We start from the raw sequence: 22,305 nt of genomic DNA, 5'->3' as shown, positions 1-22,305 counted from the left end.
ATGAGATACCACTACACAACTATTAGAATGGCCAAAATTTAGAAGATTAACGACACCAAATGCTGGCAAGTGTGTGGAGCAATAGGAACTCCCATTCATTGCTAATGGGAATGCATAATTGTACAGCCACTTTGGTAAACACTTTGGCAGTTTTTCAAAGCTAAACATAATGATGTGTCAATGTAGTTCATTGACGGTAACAAGTGTACCACTCTGGTATGTGATTTTGATAATGGGGAGGCTGTGTGCATGTGAGAACAAAGCATATATAGGAAATCTCTGTGTCTTCCATTCAATTTCTCTGTGAACCTAAAACTACCCTAAAAAATAAAGTCTATTAAAAGATTAAAGTAAAATAAAAATAAATTTTAAAGAAAAGATTTCCGTGTTTGCTATAGATAGAAGAAATGTATCTGCATTAATTAATAGAATGTTTTAGCTTTCACATTTTCATTACTTAAATTTTCAGTATCTACACACTATTCTATAAAATAATTAAAAATAAGCATTGCTTCTGATTTGCATGATATAAGACTCTGCATTATTCATTACTTTTAGATACCTAGAATTTTATAAGATAAAAAATAACTAAGTAGGGATAATATATAAGAATAATTGTAGTAGCAATATAGGAGTAGGAGATTAAGAGGTACAAATTATTATGTATAAAATAAGCTACAAGGGGCTTCCCTGGTGGCGCAGTGGTTGGGAGTCCGCCTGCCGATGCAGGGGACACGGGTTCGTGATCCCACATGCCACGGAGCGGCTGGGTCTCTGAGCCATGGCCGCTGAGCCTGTGCGTCCGGAGCCTGTGCTCCTCAACGGGAGAGGCCACAACAGTGAGAGGCCCGCGTACCGCAAAAAAAAAATCTACAAGGATATGTTGTACAACAAGGGGGTGGGGATATAAAAAATATTTTATAATAACTATAAATGGAGTATAACCTTTAAAAATTGTGAATCACTATATTATACACCTGTAACATATAATTTAAAAAATTTAAATAACTGAGTTAAAATAAAGATAGTAAAGGACTAAGGGGATATATAGGTCTCACCTCTCCCATCCCCCAAAAATCAGAATTTGCCAAAAAAGCATAGTTCTTCTATATACTCTTAGAGGATATTCTAGAACATTCTCCAAAGCCATAGAAGGACTTAAATATTTTATTCATTAAATGCACATTGGGATTCACAAGTAAAAGAAATGTCATTGCTCCTGAAGACAACATGTCTAGATAAATACTGATGCCCCATCCCAGAAAGGTATAAGATCCATTATCAATTAATTATTAAGGACCTACCTACGGTGTGCTCACCCATCACAAACACTGAGTGTGATATAAATACAAGACATGGCCCTGTTATCTTTCAGGGAAAGGGAAGAAATAAAGAAGGCTTTAATATAGAGATCGTATATGAATTTCAGAATGGGTGAAACAGGGAGCACAGATTTATTTATTTAAATATAATTGTTTATTTTGAAAAAGAGGCGGAAATGCGTGCGACCCCTGAGCAGCCTGCCTGGGGTGCTGATGTGCGCTTGCTCTGCACCGAGTCCCAGGGACAGTTTGAATTTCGCTCCCTGAGTCGGGTCTCCTGATCCTGGGCTTGCGGCGCAGACTGGAGGGGTCTCGGTGCCACGTGACACCACTGAGTGGGCCCTTTGCTCCCGGACCCGCACTAGAGGCTTAAAGGATGGCCTCCTCATTTCTGGTACAATTATCCTCTCATATTAATGAAAAGATTGGAAATTAAAAAAAAAAAAAAAAAAAAAAACTCCGTCATTGAGAAATTGTGGACTGTATTAAAATAGGAGATGAGATCATTGCAGTAAATGAACTTCTAAATAAATCGGAATTGGAAATTCAGTATTAAGAACAAACCAACAATTCACTCAAGGAACTCTTTGAACCTCTTGGAGAAGACTGTAAAGATGTTGAACATCTCAAAGAAAATATTCCTTCCCATTTGCCTCAAGTAACCCAGAACTTTGTAATGGATCAGATCTTGACCCTGAACAACCAGTCAAAGATGAGGAACTTGCACCCACAAAGAAGCCCCCTAAAGAGCAAAGAAATATTAAAGAAATGTCATTTATAACTTCTGATGAGTTTAATGGCATTCTTGTGTACATGAAATCCCACCTAACCTATAGTCAAATTAATGATGTTATTAAAAAAATCAACAAGGCAGGGACTTCCCTGGTGGCGCAGTGGTTAGAATCCGCCTGCCAATGCAGGGGTCACAGGTTTGATCCCTGGTTCAGGAAGATCCCACATGCCATGGAGCAACTAAGCCCGTGTGCCACAACTACTGAGCCTGTGCTCTAGAGCCTGCGTGCCACAACTACGGAAGCCCACGTGCCTAGAGCCCGTGCTATGCAACAAGAGAAGGCACTGCAATGAGAAGCCCGCACACTGCAACAAAGAGTAGCTCCTGCTCACCACAACTAGAGAAAGCCCACGCGCAGCAATGAAGACCCAACGATGAAGACCCAACAGAGACAAAAATAAATAAACAAATATATTTTTTTAAAAAGAAATCAACAAGGCAGTAGTTAGTAAATATAAGATCCTACATCAACCAAAAAAGTCTATGAGTTCTGTAGCCAGAAGTCTCTATCACAGATTTATTGATGAAGAAATGAAGGAAACCAAAGACCATTATTTTGTAGTGGAAGCTGACATAAAGGAGTTGACGGCTTTGAAAGTTGAAAAGAGGTTTCACGTAACACTGAATATTTTACAACACTGCCGGAGGCTATCAAGGTCTGAGGGGGAGGACTTACCCGATATGTTATAACATAAGGCTCTTTTGAGCTTCTGAACCAGCCAACGGTAGAGACAGAAGCTATTCCTATAATTTCCTTATATGTAATTTCTTTATATATAATTTCTTTAGCTTTTTCATTTTCTTTTTTGTTTGTTTCTTGTAAAAATAAAACTTAAATAATGTATATTTTAAAATCTACTTTCTTACAGTAAATATTTAATCACCTACCATATAAGACTCTGTTCTAGGCATACAATGGAACTAAAAAATGTTCATATTTAGTTTTGGTGTTTCGTGACAGTGCTGCCAACCCCAGGAAGACAGGTGCAGATGTGATAATAAAAGTCAAAGTTCAAGAAGATGAGATCAAGGACATCCAGGCTCTTTAGAAGTAAAGGTCATTAGTGTCTAAATTCCACTAATGATATTTCAGTCTATAGGAAAAAGTTGGATTCGGAGGCAGCCCATCCATGTGGTTATTCTGCTTTCCCATATGCGGTTAAGGAACTTACCTTAAGGAGCTTACCTGAATACATTCAGTGTAAATCAATCTGTAAACATCGACTGGTAGTGAAATTGTAATAAAAGTATATTGAGATGAAAAAGATGATAAAATAAGGTGTGTAAGCAGATTGATAGTGGTCATGGAAAACAAGTGGTTGGATTGTAAGAATTTAATGGAGTTTCTCTTCCGCACTTGGGGAGACTGTTAGTCTATCTGTGTCTCAGTGAGCATTCTCCAGAGAAACAGTAGATTATCCATCTAACTATATCTATCTCTATCTGCCTATCATCTATCTATCTATCTATCTGTCTATCTATCATCTGTCTATCATCTATCTATCATCTATCTATCATCTATCTGCAGAGATTTATTATGAGGAATTGGCTGATGTGATTATGGAGGCTGAGAGGCCCCCAGATCTGCCGTCTGCAAGCTGGAGGCCCAGGAAAGCCGGTGGTGTGATTCAGTCTGAGTGTGAGGGCCTGGAAACAGGGGAGCCAGGCCAGATCAGATGAGATGAGATGTTTCAGCTCAGCAGTGAGGCAGGAAGAAAAAGCAAATTCCTCCTGCCTTCCTCCACCTTTCATTCTGTTTGGGTCTTGGATGGATGGGAGGACGCCCACACACACAGGGAAGGTCAGTCTGTTTCACTGAGATTCCAATGCTCATCTCATCTCGAAACATCCTCAAGGACACACACAGCAATAACGTTTAATCTGGGCGCCCATGGCCAGTCAAGTCGACACATAAAGTAAACCATCACAATCTACGTCCATGCCATCTGCTTGGCAGGCTGATCCTCGAAGCAGAGAAAAAATTGTCTCACCAGGCCCAGATGCCTGGTTAACACTGTTCCTGTGATGATCATAGAATACATTATGGGCACTGCTCATTTATTGTTATCCTTTCTTTCTCCCTAATTTAAATGCAGGTATATTTAATTTTTCATGTCTCAGTTTAATTAAAAATAGTGGCATTATCCTTTACTTTTTTAAAGTCTTGCTTGTTTTTCTCTATGAATCATTTTTCCGTACGTTCTCTATCAAAAACATTTTCTCTGTTTAAGATTTCTTTTCCTGAAACTCGTATTGAACAACTGTGTCAGTAAGTTTAATTCTTGTGGAATGGATACTGAGTCTCTGTTTTGATTATTAGCATGTAATCAATACAGTTGGTAAAATCGTATTCCTCAAAGACTAATAAAGACATTACTTTTCAAACAATAAATAAATAAATATAATCATTTATTTTGTTTTACTGTATTTATATGGAAAGGATTTTTTGTAAAGAATAAAATAAAAGGTTAAGCTAATGGCAGGGCTGCCTTCTCTACGTACTCATGAAGACTCAAATCATATTTCTTATTCCTAACTTCCATAAGCAAAGATTGGTTATAAAATTATCTGTGCTATAAATCTTTTCTGTAATATATAGGCACTTATGTTTACATGTAAATACATATATATAAATTACATGTCATTGAATATATGTGAATAAATAAGAGTTATACTGATATTAATATATATCTAAAATATAGAGGTATATTAGAAAAGTCTGAATGTATATATAAAAAACTTCAACCGTGGTTATTCCTACATGATAGATATAATTTTATTTGATTATGGGTCTTCCTACTTTATAGTTTTGTTTTTATTTTCCAGTGACCATGCATTATGTTCATAATCATGAAAAATAACAAGTTCATAAAAATACTCATTTCTAAAATTTTTAATTTATAGTGAGATAATCAGTCTGCCATGAAATTTACAGTAGTTTCTTTAAAAAAATAAAAGCAGACGGATAGTAGTTAAAGTTAAAACAAAATATTTTTAACACAAGTCTCTGATTCTTTCAAGATCTGAATATACAAACTTGAACTAATTGTAATAATTTTGAAAACCCTGTTATTTAGAAGAAAGAAGAAAAGATGATTACATATATGATATGAATTCAATAATAACATTATTATTTGCAATAAAATTGCAATTTGAAAAAAAACACATGATTTACCTACTTAAGGTTTTTCCTACATGTTTGTGAATACTAAAAATAAAAGGAAAATAGAGGAGAAAAAGTATTTTGCTTCATTCATATTCAACTACTATTTTATGTGTAACTCTTCAATGATTAAAGAAATGGATTTTGACCAGAATAGTTATAATGGATCATCCCACAGCAGGAAGTAAGTCAGCCCCTGTGATCCATTCTCCCCACTTTAGAAAAACAATTAAGCAGTAACTTTCCTGTCCTTTATTAATTTAATATGACAAACCTAATACAGTGGCAACATTCGTGGACATGCAATGACTACCCAGAAGTTTATGATACAAATTTTTATGAAATGCATGTAAGTTATTTTTAAGAGTTTGATAATAGTGTCAACATTTGGAAAGTGTTCTCATCTTATTAATAAACATATTGCTTGTTCTCACAAGCAGGGCTAAATAACAAGGCATGTTAACAAAAGACTTCGATTTAAAACTCTAAATATTTTTGGTTGTTTTCTTGGTGTGTGTGTGTGTGTGTGTGTGTGTGTGTGTGCGAGTGTGAGTGAATTTAGAGACATATTAATAGAACAGTTAGTCATTTTACTGAAAAATTAATTTAGAAACAAAATCTTATCCTTGATAAAAAGTGTGTGCATATATAATAATAACAGTGAAAGGTAAATACATTTAAATAAAACTTGCACACATGTACACTAGCTCTCTACAAACTGTTAGTTGCACTTTAAATTGCATATAAAAATGTAGTTGTAACTCCAAAAGCTATTCTAAGTCACAGCAGAGATTTCTGTGTCTCATAAATCAGAACCTTTTTTTATCCCTCATACATTTTTATTACTTTATTAGGCATGTAACAGGGTGAAAGAGTATACAAGCCATTAAGCCCTGTTAACAAGCCGTGGTACGCTTGTATTTCAGCTCCATGAGGCTTCTGTAGTTTGGGCTTTTTTCAAGCCTTCCGATATTCTGTGCATCACAGACCATATTTGATTAAGAAAAGCATGTTCCTGAAACATCTGTCTGTTTAGTTACATTCAAACTGCCTCTTATGGATACAACATTTTCTTGGAATCTTTCTATTCCTGATGGGTGCCAAAGGAGAAAAAAATATACTCTCAAGGTCACCAGAATTTATTAAATACAGCTGACAATGTTATGGTACAGGGAGAAAAAAATCTTCCCAAGTTTGTATACAATATTATATTCACAAAATATTAGTTTACTCTTACAGAAATCAAGAGAAATAGCAAGGGAACGAAGCTATAAATGGTGACAGATGCTTCTCAGCTAGTGTGGCCCTCTGCATCACATGGGTGCCAGAATGTAAATCAGGTAATCCATCCCTCAGGGCACTGAGCAGAAGTCAAATCATGTGGCCAGGCCAAGCAGGATGGATTTAATTAGGAAGACTGCAGCAGAATATTCACATAATCACCTAAAATTTCATTTTGCCCAGTTAAGCACTAGTTGTTTTCAGAGCTTACTCTGAAGAGTGAGGAAGTTTCCAAAAGATTACCAGAACTTGTCTCATTAATTCAACCCCAAAGGAGGGCTGGGACTATGTGTCTGGTCACTAGTGTTGACACTAATCAGGGCTAAAGTAGGCAGAGGTAGTACTGGCTGAAAGAAAAATCCCCCAACATTCAGGCTTCTTGAAAAGTGTAATGGTACTTTACATACAGCTTTATGGGACTAGCAGGTAGTCTTTGAGTAAAAGGATGACCTAACTTTTTTTTTTTATTAAATGTCAACTGCTCAGTGACATTTACCATGGAAACCCTATTTAAAATTATAATTCTGGGCTTCCCTGGTGGCGCAGTGGTTGAGAGTCCACCTGCCGATGCAGGGGACATGGGTTTGTGCCCTGGTCCGGGAGGATCCCACATGCCGCGGAGCGGCTGGGCCCGTGAGCCATGGCCGCTGAGCCTGCGCGTCCGGAGCCTGTGCTCCGCAACGGGAGAGGCCACAACAGTGAGAGGCCCGCGTACCGCAAAAAAAAAAAAGAAAAATGTGTGGGAAGAAAGGATGAAGAAAGCCCAAGTCTGGAAGAGCCACACTCTGAATCCTGAGACTGAAAGGCATTTTCCTACCTACACACTCACAGGCTCAAGGTCACATATACAACATTCTGTAGGAAAGTTTAGAGGAAAGAAAAGTACAAGAATTTTGAAAATCACATCTAAAAGATCCTTAATACTATGCACAATTTTAGAAAACAGGCTTTTTTCATTGCTACTTAATTTGAGCAATTTCCATAAAATATCAAATGATGTCCATTTAAAGATGCAAACAACAAAAACACAGGTAAAATAATTGTAACTTCTCACTCTGTAACATAATGGTGATGAAGAAGTGAAAACAGTCAAAAGAAAGGCATCTGAATAATAGGAGAATCTTACAGATGGTTCTTATTTCAGAAATTATTCTTCTCTATCTATATCTAGGGGTATTTATTAAACTCCTTCCAGGGCAGAAACACTAAAAAAGTGTTTTGCATGAGGCACTCTTGCAGTCGACTGATGCAAATGTTAATCTGTGCTTCAGGATAATCACACCTCCAGGGTTTTAGCATTATGTGTATCTGTGCAGATGCAAATCATATATCATTTAGAGAAATAATAATGTGGTAGTTGGAAGCTGATAAAATCAAAGGGAAAAAATGTGTACTTTAAAAACTAAATGCAGAAAACTTTCAGGTGAAGAGACCAGGCATTTTACAAAATTAGTTCAGCAACCCTAATAGCAGTAAGAAAGGATAAAATACCAACACAAATTATTGGTGTGGAAAAAGCCATCATTAATGAGATAGATGAGATCCAACATGGGGAAAGAAGAAATCTCCAACCAAAACAAGAATGGAAAGACACTTCAGGTCATTCCTGAATTTGGGTCATCCCAAAACCTGGGTAAGGAGGGCATGGTAATGATAAGGGCATTGCCAGCCCATTCTCTTCTCAATTAACAAAACACCATGGTAACCCCCTAATTCAATACATCTAATGTACGATTTTTAACGGTTGTATGACAGACCATAAAAAAATACCACATTTATTTAAGCCTTCAGTTATTGATAAACATTGAGAGTTTCTCTTTTTCTTTTTTGCTGCTACACTCAACAAGACATTTATAAATCTTGTGCACATATACTAAGTCCTTTTACTTTTATTTGTATAAGTCTGATTACACAAAATAGTTCACATGCTATGTGGGATCTTACTGCTCTTTATTTTTTTTATCCTAAATGTATGTATGGAATGGAGGGAATCAAAAGAATTGAATTAGTAATGACTTGATTGTTGTAGGAAAGTTCAGCAATTTCATGAAATAGACCTGCAGAAAAGCATTAAATTCAGCAAATTCTGTTTACTTAGTGGGTCTCTCCTTATTAACTGGTGAGTGTGTTTTCACAAAAAAGAAAGAAATGTTCCTCAGATCAAGGTTGAAAAGTAATAGCTTTAATCTGACCTGTTTTAGGATGCCATATGAGAATTTTCATAAACTGGCTTCCTTCTAACTCTACTCCCATTTTTCTTCTCTTCCCCAGACTTGTTCTATGTAAAAATCATAGGAACCCACTATAGTTCAACAGATATCATACTTTTTTCACAAATCCACTTAGCCAGTGAAGAAATCATTTCCTCTTCCTGGAACATCATGTCAGTCCACGCCCCTCTTTATTTCCACCTGGCCAACTCTTCCTTGGGCCTTTAAAACAAGGTTCAGGCATAAAATAATTCTATTACCAATTAAAACTTCAGATCACTCAGTTAGGATCCTGCACCCAATTTCCAAAGGAGGAAGGGGGAGGTTACCACACCAAGCAATTTTCTGACACCAGCTGGGTGTCCTACAATTTAACTCATTTCTGGTATTATTTACCCAGTGATAGCATCAGATGCACAGGTTAAGGGCTCAGTCCTACAAGACTGGGCCCCTCCTGCCCACACACATCAGATGCCAATCACAAATCCAGGTTGTGAGCTGTGATTCTGACTAACAAGCTGTAGATTGGAGGTTCCCACAACCTCCTCCTTGGTTTCTATTAATTTGCTAGAGCAGCTCACAGAACTCAGAGAAACATTTTACTTACTAGATTACCAGTTTATTATAGAAGGATGTAACTCAGGAACAACCAGATGGAAAACTTGCATAGAGCAAGATACATGGGAAAGGACTTGGAACTCCCATGCCTTCTCTGAGCGGGCCACTCTTCCCAAATCCCCACGTGTTCCCCAACCCATAAACTCTCAGAAACACATCCTTTTGGGGTTTTATGGAGGCATGACTGACTAAATCATTGGCCAATGGATATTGAACTCAATCTCCACCCCCTCTCCCCTCTCCAGAGGTTAGGAGGTGGGACTGAAAGTTTCAACCTTAAATCAACTGGTTGGTTCCCCTGGCAACTAGCTCCCATCCTTAGGTGCTTTCCAAAAGACACCTCATTAACATAACAAAACACCTTTCTTGATCTCATCTCAGGAAATTTGTTTTAGGAGCTCTGTGTCAGAAACAGGATGAAAACTAAAAATACCTTTCTTCTTAAAAATCATAATATTGTGATATCATTCTTTTTAGAAGTCCACTGCAATACAGATGGGATAAAGGTCTCCTCCTGGATAGCCATACCTAAGTAAAGTTCTATCTTCCAGACAGAACAGTATTGCACTATATTATAATGCTTTAATGCCTTGTCTGTCTCCCTCACAGGATTGTGACTCTTGGAAGACAGGGTTATGTGAATTGTCTCTGATAACATAGTACTTAATATGATGTAGGCTTTCAGAAGTGTTTTTTGATTTAATTGGAAAGGAGAGTAATAAAGAAAGAGGGCCAAGAAAAGTAACTATTTAAACACGTACATTTAGAGGACATGTACAGAAAAAAAAAAAAGGCTAAGTTGACTGAAAAAGAATCCTTAAAGAAGTAAGTAGAGAAGCAGGAAAGAATACAACTGTGGTATATTAAAGTTTGAAAGTGGAGAAGTAAACATTGTCAAGTGCTACAGAAAAAAGGATGAAAGAAACAAAGAAAATCAAGAAAATAGGGAAATACTAAAGAAGGTCCAAAGTAGGGACACTGAGCATATTTAATAGCCTTAGTTTATTGTGAAGGGCAAAGGCAATAGGTGTTTGTAGCTCTGGTATCTTGGGACAGGAGGGCCAATTAAAAGAGTTTTAAAGAGGACACTTAGGGGTAAGGATGAGGCGATTTATCTTAAGAAGGAGATAAGAAATGAAAATAGAGGCTGATAAACAACTAGATGGGATGAAATGGAGATGCAAGCTGGTAATGAAAAGGGAAGTCTGGACAGGATTTCTGCATGCCCTCCTTTTCCTCACCCTCCACACCACCTCCTATCCCCCCACCTCCCTACCCGATTTACCCTTGGATCGTAGGTATTCTAACAAGATTGAGCTTCAGTCTGTCTGGCAGTGTTCCTGGACATATTTCTTATAAATGGAGACTTCTATCCCAACAAAAGTTTATTCATCGTCATTACTATTCACTAAGCCCAGATTCATTTGTTGTAAAAAATAAAAATAAAATAAAAATTACTATTAATAATAATACAGTGCAGTACTGCAGCTACACCAGATATGTTATGTTTAGGAAAACAGGAATATTTATGAAGAGCTAACTGAAAGATAAATTTATGTAAAACACTTCACTTATTTATTCGTAAGTCAAAAATATATACATGGTTACAAAAAATATTTTACAGAGGAAATGAGATCATTTTCTTTAATGTGACAGCATTATAATCTCCCTGCAGGTGATAAGAAGTGGAAAAACCACAACATAAAGGGAAGTCCTCATAGGAAATGATCCCTGATCAGGAAAATTGGTTCTGCTAGATAAACATATAAAATTACTCTAATTATTAAGTCTCATACTTTGTAGACAAGAATGTCTTATTTAGAAATGCAGCTACATAAAAATTGGAGTACTACTATGTATGATATAGAAAACTGCATTGATATATTTTCCTTTACTGCAAACTCTAAAAACCAGAGCTTTCATGCTAAAGACTAGTACATTATTATTAAAATTATAATAGTTTTTACCCTCCTTTTGGAAAGAGCATAAGTCAGAGACCATCAGTTAATTTCTAATAAACACCACCACCCATGATTGAGATCTAAAGGTGAAAGCTTTTATATACCATCTCCAGGCTCTTGAGCATTCTGGGCTCCCTTCATTTTCTGTAGAACAATTTGTTCTTCCTAAGTACAGCATAGCTTGTTATGACTTGGTCATTTGACATCTATGGTAAGAAATATTAAAGAATCATGTTGGGCTTCCCTGGTGGCGCAGTGGTTGAGAGTCCGCCTGCCGATGCAGGAGACACGGGTTCGTGCCCTGGTCCGGGAAGATCCCACATGCCGCGGAGCAGCTGGGCCCGTGAGCCATGGCCGCTGAGCCTGTGCGTCCGGAGCCTGTGCTCCGCAACGGGAGAGGCCACAACAGTGAGAGGCCCGCGTACCGCAAAAAAAAAAAAAAAGAATCATTATGCTTTACACTTAGTGTCAGTCAGAAAAGCTTACTATAAATACAAATTAACTGGATCTTCGTATTTAATAGTCCAACAATGGAAAAAAAGGACTGGTGGGTAAAAACTAAAAAACATTACAATTTCTCTGGGGCTTCCCTGGTGGTGCAGTAGTTGAGAATCTGCCTGCTAATGCAGGGGACACGGGTTCGAGCCCTAGTCTGGGAAGATTCCACATGCCGCAGAGCAACTAGGCCTGTGAGCCACAACTACTGAGCCTGCGTGTCTGGAGCCTGTGCTCCACAACAAGAGAGGCCGCGATAGTGAGAGGCCCGCGCACCGCGATGAAGAGTGGCCCCTGCTTGCCACAGCTAGAGAAAGTCCTCTCACAGAAACGAAGACCCAACACAGCCAAAAAAGTTAATTAATTAATTAATTAATTAATTAATTAAAAAACATTACAATTTCTCTGAAATTATCAAACCACACAAGCACGTTGCTAAGCAATACAGATTCAAAACTGTTTTGAGATTAGTTTAGATTTGTCTTATGCCTCGGTAATTTTCCCAATTTGCAAACAAAGAAAGAATTAAGAAAACGCATTTTAAGACAATCACAGATTTTTTTCTGTGACACACTAGGTATTTTAAAAATTGACTGGGAATCTAATTGCTTCATTATTCCCTAAAGCATATTTTTCAGTTATAGTATCATTCTTTCAGTAGTTTCTGGTTATTCGTTTTTTAGTAAACTTTAATTTTGGAGCAGTTTTAGGTTCAAAGTGAAACTGAGCAGAATTTTATGAGATTGATGTGACCCGGATCTTTTTCTAGCTGAGGAGAGTTTTAAAATTATGCTTTCCTGAAAGGAAATGAAAAAAAGATAGACCCATTTTGCCTTTTTTCTTATCCTCAGGTTTAGATCTTGCTTGAAATGGTCAATTTTCTTACTGTCAACACATTATATATGAGACAATTTCCTGGAATCAAAGAAACCAGAGAACCTTAGAGAGAATTATCATGAAGCTTCCCTCTTCGGTTTATCTTGCAGAGCTCAGGCAACAATGCATATAGAGCAGTAACTCTCTTGCCTTAGAGAACTAGGCTGCTATTGAAGAGTACCAATGCCACATCCTCCCAGAGTTCTACTGAAATGACTTGTATCATAGAGCCGCTGGAAATAAAAATATGCTGACATCTCCCTATTCTTGGCCTTTTACTTAATTTAAAGGTTGAAGGAGAAAGGGGAACCAGCCAGCGAGACAAAAATGGAATGAAAAAGAAGTTTGAGGAAACATACAGACTTGGACCATGGACATCGAGGACAAAAGAAGTTTTGGTGAAGAAAAGGAAGTTTGGTTAAGATAGGTTAAAATCAACTAAAAGTAATCTGAAAGAGATTATTAGCTTTGTCGTTGATAACTTTTGTATGAAACAGTGAAAAAAGAAATGAGAAAGTAAGGTGAAAAGTAAAGGAAATAGATTGCCTATAAATGTGGAGAACTGAATGTGCTTTTCCCTGCTTCCTCTAAAGAAATCTTTAAATAAATTAACTCAAAGACACAGACGTTTTGGACAACAGAAAGCAGATGGTTGAGGGGTAACTGATGTAATGCAGAGTAAAGCTGAGCCATAAGTGCCCATCGAAGAGGATGACCAGATGAAGCAAGCTGTCCGGGCTGCAGAAAGCCTCCTGAAAGGCTCAGGGTTTGAGCCACGAAACGGCAGGGAATGAATGTGGGTAACCTCAGTTTGAAGTCTACATAGAAGTTAGGTTATCCAGCTCCCTTCTCTCATCCCCCACAGACAACTAATACTACTCCCCAACCAGGCAAGAGATGAGTGCTTTATTCCTCAAGCAAAAATAAAGCAGAAAGTTCCAAGTCTCAGAAACACTAAGAAATACATATTAAAGTCACAATGTGTTTTCCAGGACACATCAATTAGAATGAATAAAAAGGACTGATGATAGCAAGTGTTGTTGAGGAACCCAGAACTCCCATACATTATGGGAACATTTAGTGTTACAACTTGGAGAAATATTTTGATTGTTCCTATAAATTTAAATGTATGGTATCTTGTTATGCTCCAGCAATTCTACTCCTGTTTCCCCCAAAGAAATACACATCCACAGAAACACTTGTATAAGAATATTTATAGCAGTTTTGTTCATAATAGCCCAACTTGGAAACAACCCAAATATACAACAACAATTCAATGGATAAACAAATTATGATATAACAATATAATGGAATAGTAGTAATAAAAGGGAGCATGCTAACTATACACACAACTGTATGGATGAATCTCAAAAATATACTAAGAAAAAGACACAAAACAGTATATATTATGTGACTCCATTTATGTGAAAATTTTAAAAAGGCAGGGCTACTCTAGAGACAGAAGCAGATATTTGGTATTGTCTCTGGCAAAAGTTGAGATGAGAACTGACTGCAGATGGGCATGAGTGACTTTTTGTGGTAATGTAAATCTTGAATATGGTGGTGGTTACACCATATATGCCTATAGGCGTAAGTGTTTATCATAAAAACTAAGCTGTGCTTAAAATGAGTGCATTTTATTATGCATAAATTATACTTCACTAATGTGAATTTTTAAAAACAGGTCAGACTGTTATATATACATATATATATTTATTATATATTTATGTATTACATATATTTCTTTTGTGATGGAGGAGATGTAAATATATTTGAAGACTGAAGGAAAAATACTACTGGGAAACATGTTGGTATGAGCAAAAGGAGGGAAAACTGATGGACCATTGTCCTGGACTTGATGGGAAGATTCAAAACCATAGGTAGAGGGGTTCACCTTACACTAGTAATCTCTTTAGTCACCATTCAGTTTATGTCAGAATCTGTTCTTAGCACCTACGTACATTATCTCAAGTCATCATTATTATAATCTTATGATATAGGCATTATGATTCCCATATTATGGGTAATAAAACTGGATTCATAAGATTAACAACTTCCTCAAGGTAACACATCTACAAAGTAGGGTTATTTCAGTTACTTTAAGAATCACATTTTAATAGGAAAAAAAACACATGGTATTTGTTGCATTTCTCCTTCTTTTTCTACCCCCAGTAATGGTTCCCCACGACCTCATTTCTAATCAGCTCTAAATTGTACTCTTCATATAAACAGGATCTGGATTTACAAGTCCAACAATCTAATTGTTATTGACAGAGTAAAAGTGGGATCATTTTCATTAGCAAATTTTGATACTAATAAAGTAAATGTAATTAATGTGCATCCAGGTACTCAAGCCCCAAATTTCAAGCAAAAATGTTTTGTTAACTAGTTTGATTGGAAAGATAATATAGAAAAGGGAAGACAACTCATTAGTAGAAAAACAGAAATCTGGAATTTACAGACAGTGACTGCAAAAGACAGGTCTAATGTTACTCTATTAATTTGGGGATGATAAGTTCTGATCAGTCCCAGCATAGACAAGTAAACAAATGTGAATGCCTAGAGATATAGTTGACTATAATTGTGTAATTATTGATTTAGAACCAACGCAAAAAGGAGAAATAGCCTACAGAATGGGTTTGTCCTCAAGACTTAAAACACTTAGAGCCATATATAATAAACACTGGATGTTTCTATACCTTTTAATGGGTGCCTCATAATAAGACTTTGATACTAGCTAATGGCCCACACTACTTGACTATGAACTTGGTGGATATTTAGACAACTGCAACTTGCCCAGAGGTAGGCAGAAACAGTAATGGAGATCATTAGAAAATTATGTCGCTTCTTTATAGTTATACAGGGAGGAGATTGTAAGAGCAAATACAAACTTTAAAAAAAAAAAGTGAGAGACAGGCTTAATTTTTCTTTCTGAAAATAAGAGATGCTCCCCTCCTTCCTTTCCTTAGAGCATTTACTTTAGAAAACTTGTAATTCCTTTTTTTTTGGTTTTTTTTTTTTCGAAATACATGTAAATCTCTTTAAAAGCTACATAAGTCTCTTGAGAGCACTAACACCCAGGAATGAGTTTCTCAAGGACCTGGGAACCATCTTTGAAATGTAAACATCAAGGGACATAGCGCTCCTGCCTCCCAGTTTCTGTGGATATAGGAGCCTAACTCAGTGGGCACCTTGCTCCAAGCTTGTCATAAAGCTATGAAACATCTATTTTTCCTGTGATTAAAGTCAATTAGCTAACAGAGATGGTCACCCCAGTTACCAGGTGAATCTAGGATGAATGATATGTGACAAATGGTGCTGTCAAGTCCTCTTCCTTGAGGACTAGTTATTGTTTATCTTGAGAGTACGTATGCAATAGCATGTATCTGCCTGGCTATGTAAAAGGGTAAAGTCTCTTTCCATCTCCAATCTCTTAGCCAGTTGCCTGTGATGCACATCAAGGTCTAGTTAAATGCTTATTCAATTAAAAAAATTCCTTTCTTTCTCTTCTACCTTTGTGGAGAGTTTTTCTGGGTTGGGAAGAATTTTCCCTTGACAGGGGGTCATGGCTATTTCTGTTTTCTGCATCTGGATACCAGTTTTAAAATATTTATTTCCGATTTTCCTGAATTTCCAGTCAGCTAGAGCAAGCATTTCTATTTAAATTCATTCTCTTAGAGAGAGGGAGAAAAGATGGAATAGAAATACAGGGGGAAAACAAGCAAAATGTTGGACATCTTTTCTCCTTTGACAGCAACCAGATGATACTTAAGCTTGTACCTCACCTGCCTGGCATTCATCTGACGTGCCTTTTAAAATACTCACCCACATCATGCTGTTGCTATGTACACCAAATATTTAACAACCATTCACTTCCCCTTAATTTTTTTCTCAAGCATCAATACAATGAAGAAGGAACCTACACAATCCCTTAAAAAACAAAGCTATATAAAACATTGCTAATAAGTTACTTGACATCTGAAATCAACTGCTTCTTTGCCCCTAACTCATTTGGTGTGTAGATTGTATCTACTCTGTGTTGATGAATTAGCAGCTTTTATAAGTGAATGAAGGGATAAGAGAAGCTACATAGACTAACAGGTCGCATACACACACACATGCACGTGCACACACACACACAAAGCTAGCAAAGCCAGAATATTTTGTGCAGTGAAGAAGTTTTTTTTTTATAATTGAAAATAACAAACGAAATTATCCACATTATTGTAATACAGTATTTGTTATCAGTTTGTCCATCCATTTAAATATGCAAAAACTACTCTTTCCCAATGCGCTGCTTCAGTTCAATTAAACAGTTGCCATCAGCTGCAGCTTTAGTAAACAGATTTTTTTTTCAGTACACAGTGACCATTTATTGATATTACAAAAATTATCAGAGAACCACAGGCATATGCAACTGGGATTAATTGTGAATCTAAATCCTAGCTTTTAATGAGGCCCCAGGAAATGACTCCTGGCTTTGGATTTATATCAGTAGCACCTCATAGTAGGAAACAAGAAATGTGTACAAAACGTAATCATACCTAAATATTAGGATTTGCCATTCTATCTGTGCAGGAAGAGCTTGCTTTACTGAGCTGAGGTCACTAGTCTGTCTGGCAACATAAAATCAGTAACCTCAGGGGAAGTTAGAACCAACTCAACATGGTGCTTCCTATGGAAAAGAGTCTGAGCTGGAACATCTGATGGCTCTTTGTCAGCTTTTCACTTCACTAAATTACACATTATTCCTTTCCTCTCACACGCTGAAGGAAATGAAAGACATGTAGAGTTGTCAGACATCTGGGACCTGGCCATTCATTAGGCAAGAAGTGTTACATCACATCAGTGATTTTGCCTTCCTGAAATGACCTGCAGCCTGCAATCACCAAGGAGGGTACCACCTATCCCTGTCCAACACCATTTAACATGAGGCCAGTTTTCATCGCTATGACTATTGACTCCTGAACTCAGGAGTGTGCATGTGTGTGTTTTCATTACCTCTGTTTAAAAGTTCACTTCCAAACAAAATTCACAAGAAAATTGTCCCATATCTCAGCAAGGGGAAAGTATTAAAAAACACTGTATAAGGCAAAAAATTGTCTATGGCAGAGAAACAACTCATTGTCCTTTCTGTTCATGATTCACAATCATTTACTTGGATTTCCAGGAACAAATGGGTGAATGCCCTCTACCAGGAAAAAGCAATAAAAGGTGTTGGCAAAGCTACCTGCCATATGGTCATGAAATGGACAAGTATAAATGCCTATTAAAAATATACTTTGTAAAATTAAAATATGGTTTACTGGATATTTCCAATCATGCTTTCTTCTAATATATCTCAAAAAATAAGAACTGAATTTTTATTTATATTCAAACATGAGCAACTCTTGTTTAAACTGAATCTTCATTTTCATACACAAAAAGCTAATGTACTGTTGGGACAGATAAAACAATTAAGCTAACTTACTGATTTTTCTCCTTTACTGATTTCCTTCATAGGAGCCATCCCTTGATTCACCATTGGAATGAGTAAGAAACAGGATTTCTAGTGACCTTTTCACATGTTCAAGAACTGCAGACCAAGAATTGAAGATCATTTGGTCAACAAATTTCTATTTTTTTTTAAACAGGCTTTATTTTTTAGAGTAGTTTTAGGTTCACAGCAAAATTAAGCAGAAGGTCAGAGATTTCCCGTAAACTCTCCCCACACTTGTATAGCCTCCCCCATTATCTACATCTCCCACCAGACTGATATATTTATCACAGTTGATGAACCTATTTTAACACATCTTTATCACCCAGAGTCCATAGTTTTCATTGCTGTTCACTCTTAGTGTTGTACATGCTATGGGTTTGAACAAATTTGTCTTTTGCTATTTTTAAAGAGGGAAGGTTGGGTTGTAATGAAAAAATTACTCCCATGGCCTTCTCAGTGGGACTCCCTCTGACACTTCCCTAACATAGCTCAATCAGCCATTCATTTGGGGACCACAAAACCAGTATGCATAGTACTGTGCAGGATCTTGCCTAGGAGACAAGAATACCAATGACTCTTTTCTCTTGTGTGAAGTTGTATGTGCATTCAGTGCAGCGAAGGGGAATTAGGTCTCATGCAGATTTTTTTCACCCAATATTTATTGAAAATCTATTATGTGCAAAGATGGTCACTTTGTGAGCACCTTTGCACATAATAGTCACCTGTGAATGACTGTGACACAAAGATAAAGAAAACAATTATTATAATATGCTATGATAAGTGTTTTGATAGATGTAAGCCTAGGGATAATAAAGCAGTCCCTTCCTCTCAGAAGCCACATGATTTCTAGCCATAGTCTCCACTCTAGACCCTGCTTTGATCCAAACAAGTGCTTGAAATGTAGCAAACTTACTTCTCTTAGGCTCCATAACCTCACTGTAACCTTGAGAATGTGATTTCATAAAAGGTTGTGTCTACCTTTCTGCCCATAAGTCATTGCCTGCATGCAAATGTAGTCACACTGTACTCACCTCACAAATATCATCAGAAATCTAACACCAAAAATGCCATCTTGATGTTACATATTTACCTTCATTAAGACTTTCCATTTTGGTTTTCTTTTTCAACCTCAACCCAGGACTAATTCAAGCTCTGATAGCCTAGGTTCTTACATCAGCAACATCTGTCACCAAAAATAAATATTCTGCAATCAAAACTTAACTGGCCTAGCAATTTTCTTGGTGATGCATGAGGCAGAACAGAATTCAGCTTCATTCTCCCTCTGCTAAATTGGTTTTACAGCACTAAGTGTAGGAAAGATTTACGTTTTAGTAAATTAAGCAGAGGCAGCCCAGAGAAAACAAAAGACGCAAATACATGCAAGCCCACAGTATTCTTTAATATTCAGTTTTGCTCCCATATAATGTAATATATTTTAACAAGTTGAAAAACATAGAGAAGAGACAATGCTTCTAGTTAAAATGAAATTTGAATTTCAGCTGTAAACTGTTTTAACAGCTGAGCAAGGTGATTTGTAGTCTTATTAAATCAAGGAAAACTTGAATACCCTTATTAAACATTGGTAAAAGTAGTAATTATAAAATCCCTAGCATATTTTCCACTCCTTAAATAAATTATACTTACTGTTCCTGTTACAGCATTTCAGTTTACAAAGCAATTTCATACATATTACCTCATTTAATCTTTAAAACATTTTTCAGACAAGAATTATCATTCTTATTATACAAATGGAGAAACTGTATCCTAGAAGTTAAATCCAACACAACAAACCTAAGAATTGCAATGAGAGGCTGAATAAAAGTTAATTATTTTTTTCTTCTTATTCTGGACCCCGTATAGTCAATTCTCATTATTCATGGTAATTATGTTCTATAAAGTTGCCATGAACATGGAATTCACAAATACTGAACCACTACTCTTAGGGGAAATACAGGATTAGGTTCCTGTGAGCCTCTAGTAACAACGCTTTCATCAACCAACCTTGTTTTATTCGAGTTTCTGTTTAAAAACACCTTATTTAATATATATACATATGTATGCACATGTATGTGTATATATATATATATATATATATATATATATATATATATATATATACACACACACACATACAGTTGATTGAACCCATGACCAACAGGAGTAGGACTCAGGCGTGAATAAAACTTATGTAACACACTGACATTCTCCATAAGGTACATCACAGCCTTCCTGTACTTAAAAACATTAGAGAGTACTTCAGAACTATGCTTGGGGGCCATTTTAAACAGTGAAATCAACAAAAAGCACAAAAATGCAAAAGAAAAAACAAAACATGGCACTAAACAGACCACAAAAGAACATTTGTTTACAATACTGTTACTGAACCTAACTCAGGTTCACTCACCAGACATGCAACAAAGCCAATCTACTGATAACAAGTTGTGGTGAAGGAAAGTACAGTGTTTATTTGCAGAGGCCAAGCAAGAAGAATAGGCAGCTAATGTTCAAAAGACCCGAACTACCCAATGGCTTTCAGGCAGAGTTTTTAAAGGCAACATTAGGGGTGAGGATTGCAGGGTGTGTGATCAGCTCATGGACATTCTTCTGACTGGCTGGCAGTGAGTTAACAGGGTGATGTTTTGGGAATCTTATTATTAATCTTCTGGTTCCAACCAGTCTGGGGTCTATGTGCTTGTGGTCAGCATGTAGTCAACATCCCCCACTGGATGGGGATCTTAGTTTCTGCAGAACAACTCAAAGGTATGCATCAGATTGTTATCCTTATCCCTTCAGGAAGAATTAGGAGTCCTGTGATGCTACTGTTCAAGCTATTATTACTTTTCTTACTTGACTGATTTCCTTTGTTCATGCATTTTCCACTTCTCTAATCATTAACTCTTTGAGTCTGCTCTTTGAAACTTGGGGAAGGCCTAGCATACAAAAGCTCTTTCTAGAAACAAGAAGCAAGGATATGGAGGGGCTGGTACCCGGGAGGGCCCCGCAAGATTCTGCTCAGTTTCAATATGAAAATGAGACAAGGCAGAGTATCTTTTTGTTCAACCTCAGCCAGGAACATGTGCATTTGTTGGGTGACCCAAATTGTTTGCCACTCTCCACATACCCACACCTGTTTTCAAATGATCAAGAAAGTGCTGTGAGTACTGATTTGGGGGTTACAAATATATTTTAGTGAGTAGGCAAATTTGCAAATATATAAAATCCATGTATTATGAGAATTGATTGTGTATTACCAATTCATGTCTTCCAAAGATGTTTATATATCCATCTTAAACAAGTAACTTAGAAAAGGGGAGGAGGAAGGGGTGAAAATATGTTTAGTTGTGTACACTTTAAATATTGATAGCAATGTTCCAGTGATGATTTAGAGCATAGATGAGGGATCAGGACCACCCATGAAGATGCTATATGTCTTTAACCCTTCTCTTGACATGTGACATGTCATGTGACATGTTTTATACTGAGGGAAACCTGGTGATAAAAGATGTGCAAATGGATGTAGGGAGATGGAAGTGTTTGGATTTGGGTTTACCTAACTGTACTCTGACTAAACTGTTTAGGAAAATAGTCTAAAGAAAATGATTACATGTCAGTCTGGGTTCTCCAGAGAAACAGAACCAATAGGAGAGTGAATATACCTATTCCAGGAACTGCAGTCAGCAAACTGGAAACTCAGGAAAGCCAATGGTATAGTATGAATCTGAAGGCCTGAGAGGCAGGACAACCAATGGTGTAATCTCCAGTATGAATCTAAAGGGGAGCAAAATATACCACCCAAAAATATACCTCTTTGGCATAAGGTTTATCTTGGGCTGATTATTTTCAAGAAATAGCACACAGGAAAAGCTCTGAAAACTGGAATAGAAGTTACCCTCTGTAAGGGACATTTATATTTATAAGGGAAAACTCCATTGTAAGAGTGTCTCTCTCTTGGTCCCAGAAAGAGGAGGATGACTAAAACTCTAGAAAGTCTTACCAATGGAGAAGGCATGGACTTAAATCTACAAAACAACTGTGCCATGGTTTACTTTGCTTTATCTGATAACCACCAATAACTGGCTCCACACTCCTCCCCTCAACATTTTCTCT

At 36.9% G+C, this 22,305-nt stretch overlaps 1 pseudogene across 1 annotated transcript; it reads left to right on the top strand.

Moving 5' to 3' along the window:
• The first annotated feature begins 1,627 nt into the window (after positions 1-1,627).
• LOC309815361 (SKA complex subunit 1-like) lies at positions 1,628-2,936 on the top strand (annotated as a pseudogene). Its single transcript has 2 exons — positions 1,628-2,192; positions 2,554-2,936. The product of its transcript is annotated as an SKA complex subunit 1-like (transcript).
• The last annotated feature ends 19,369 nt before the right edge of the window (positions 2,937-22,305 follow it).

This window comes from Mesoplodon mirus (assembly GCF_964341445.2).
Source record: "Mesoplodon mirus genome assembly, chromosome: 2".
Classification (NCBI taxonomy): domain Eukaryota; kingdom Metazoa; phylum Chordata; class Mammalia; order Artiodactyla; family Ziphiidae; genus Mesoplodon; species Mesoplodon mirus.
This window is presented reverse-complemented; position numbering and strand designations above follow the sequence as displayed.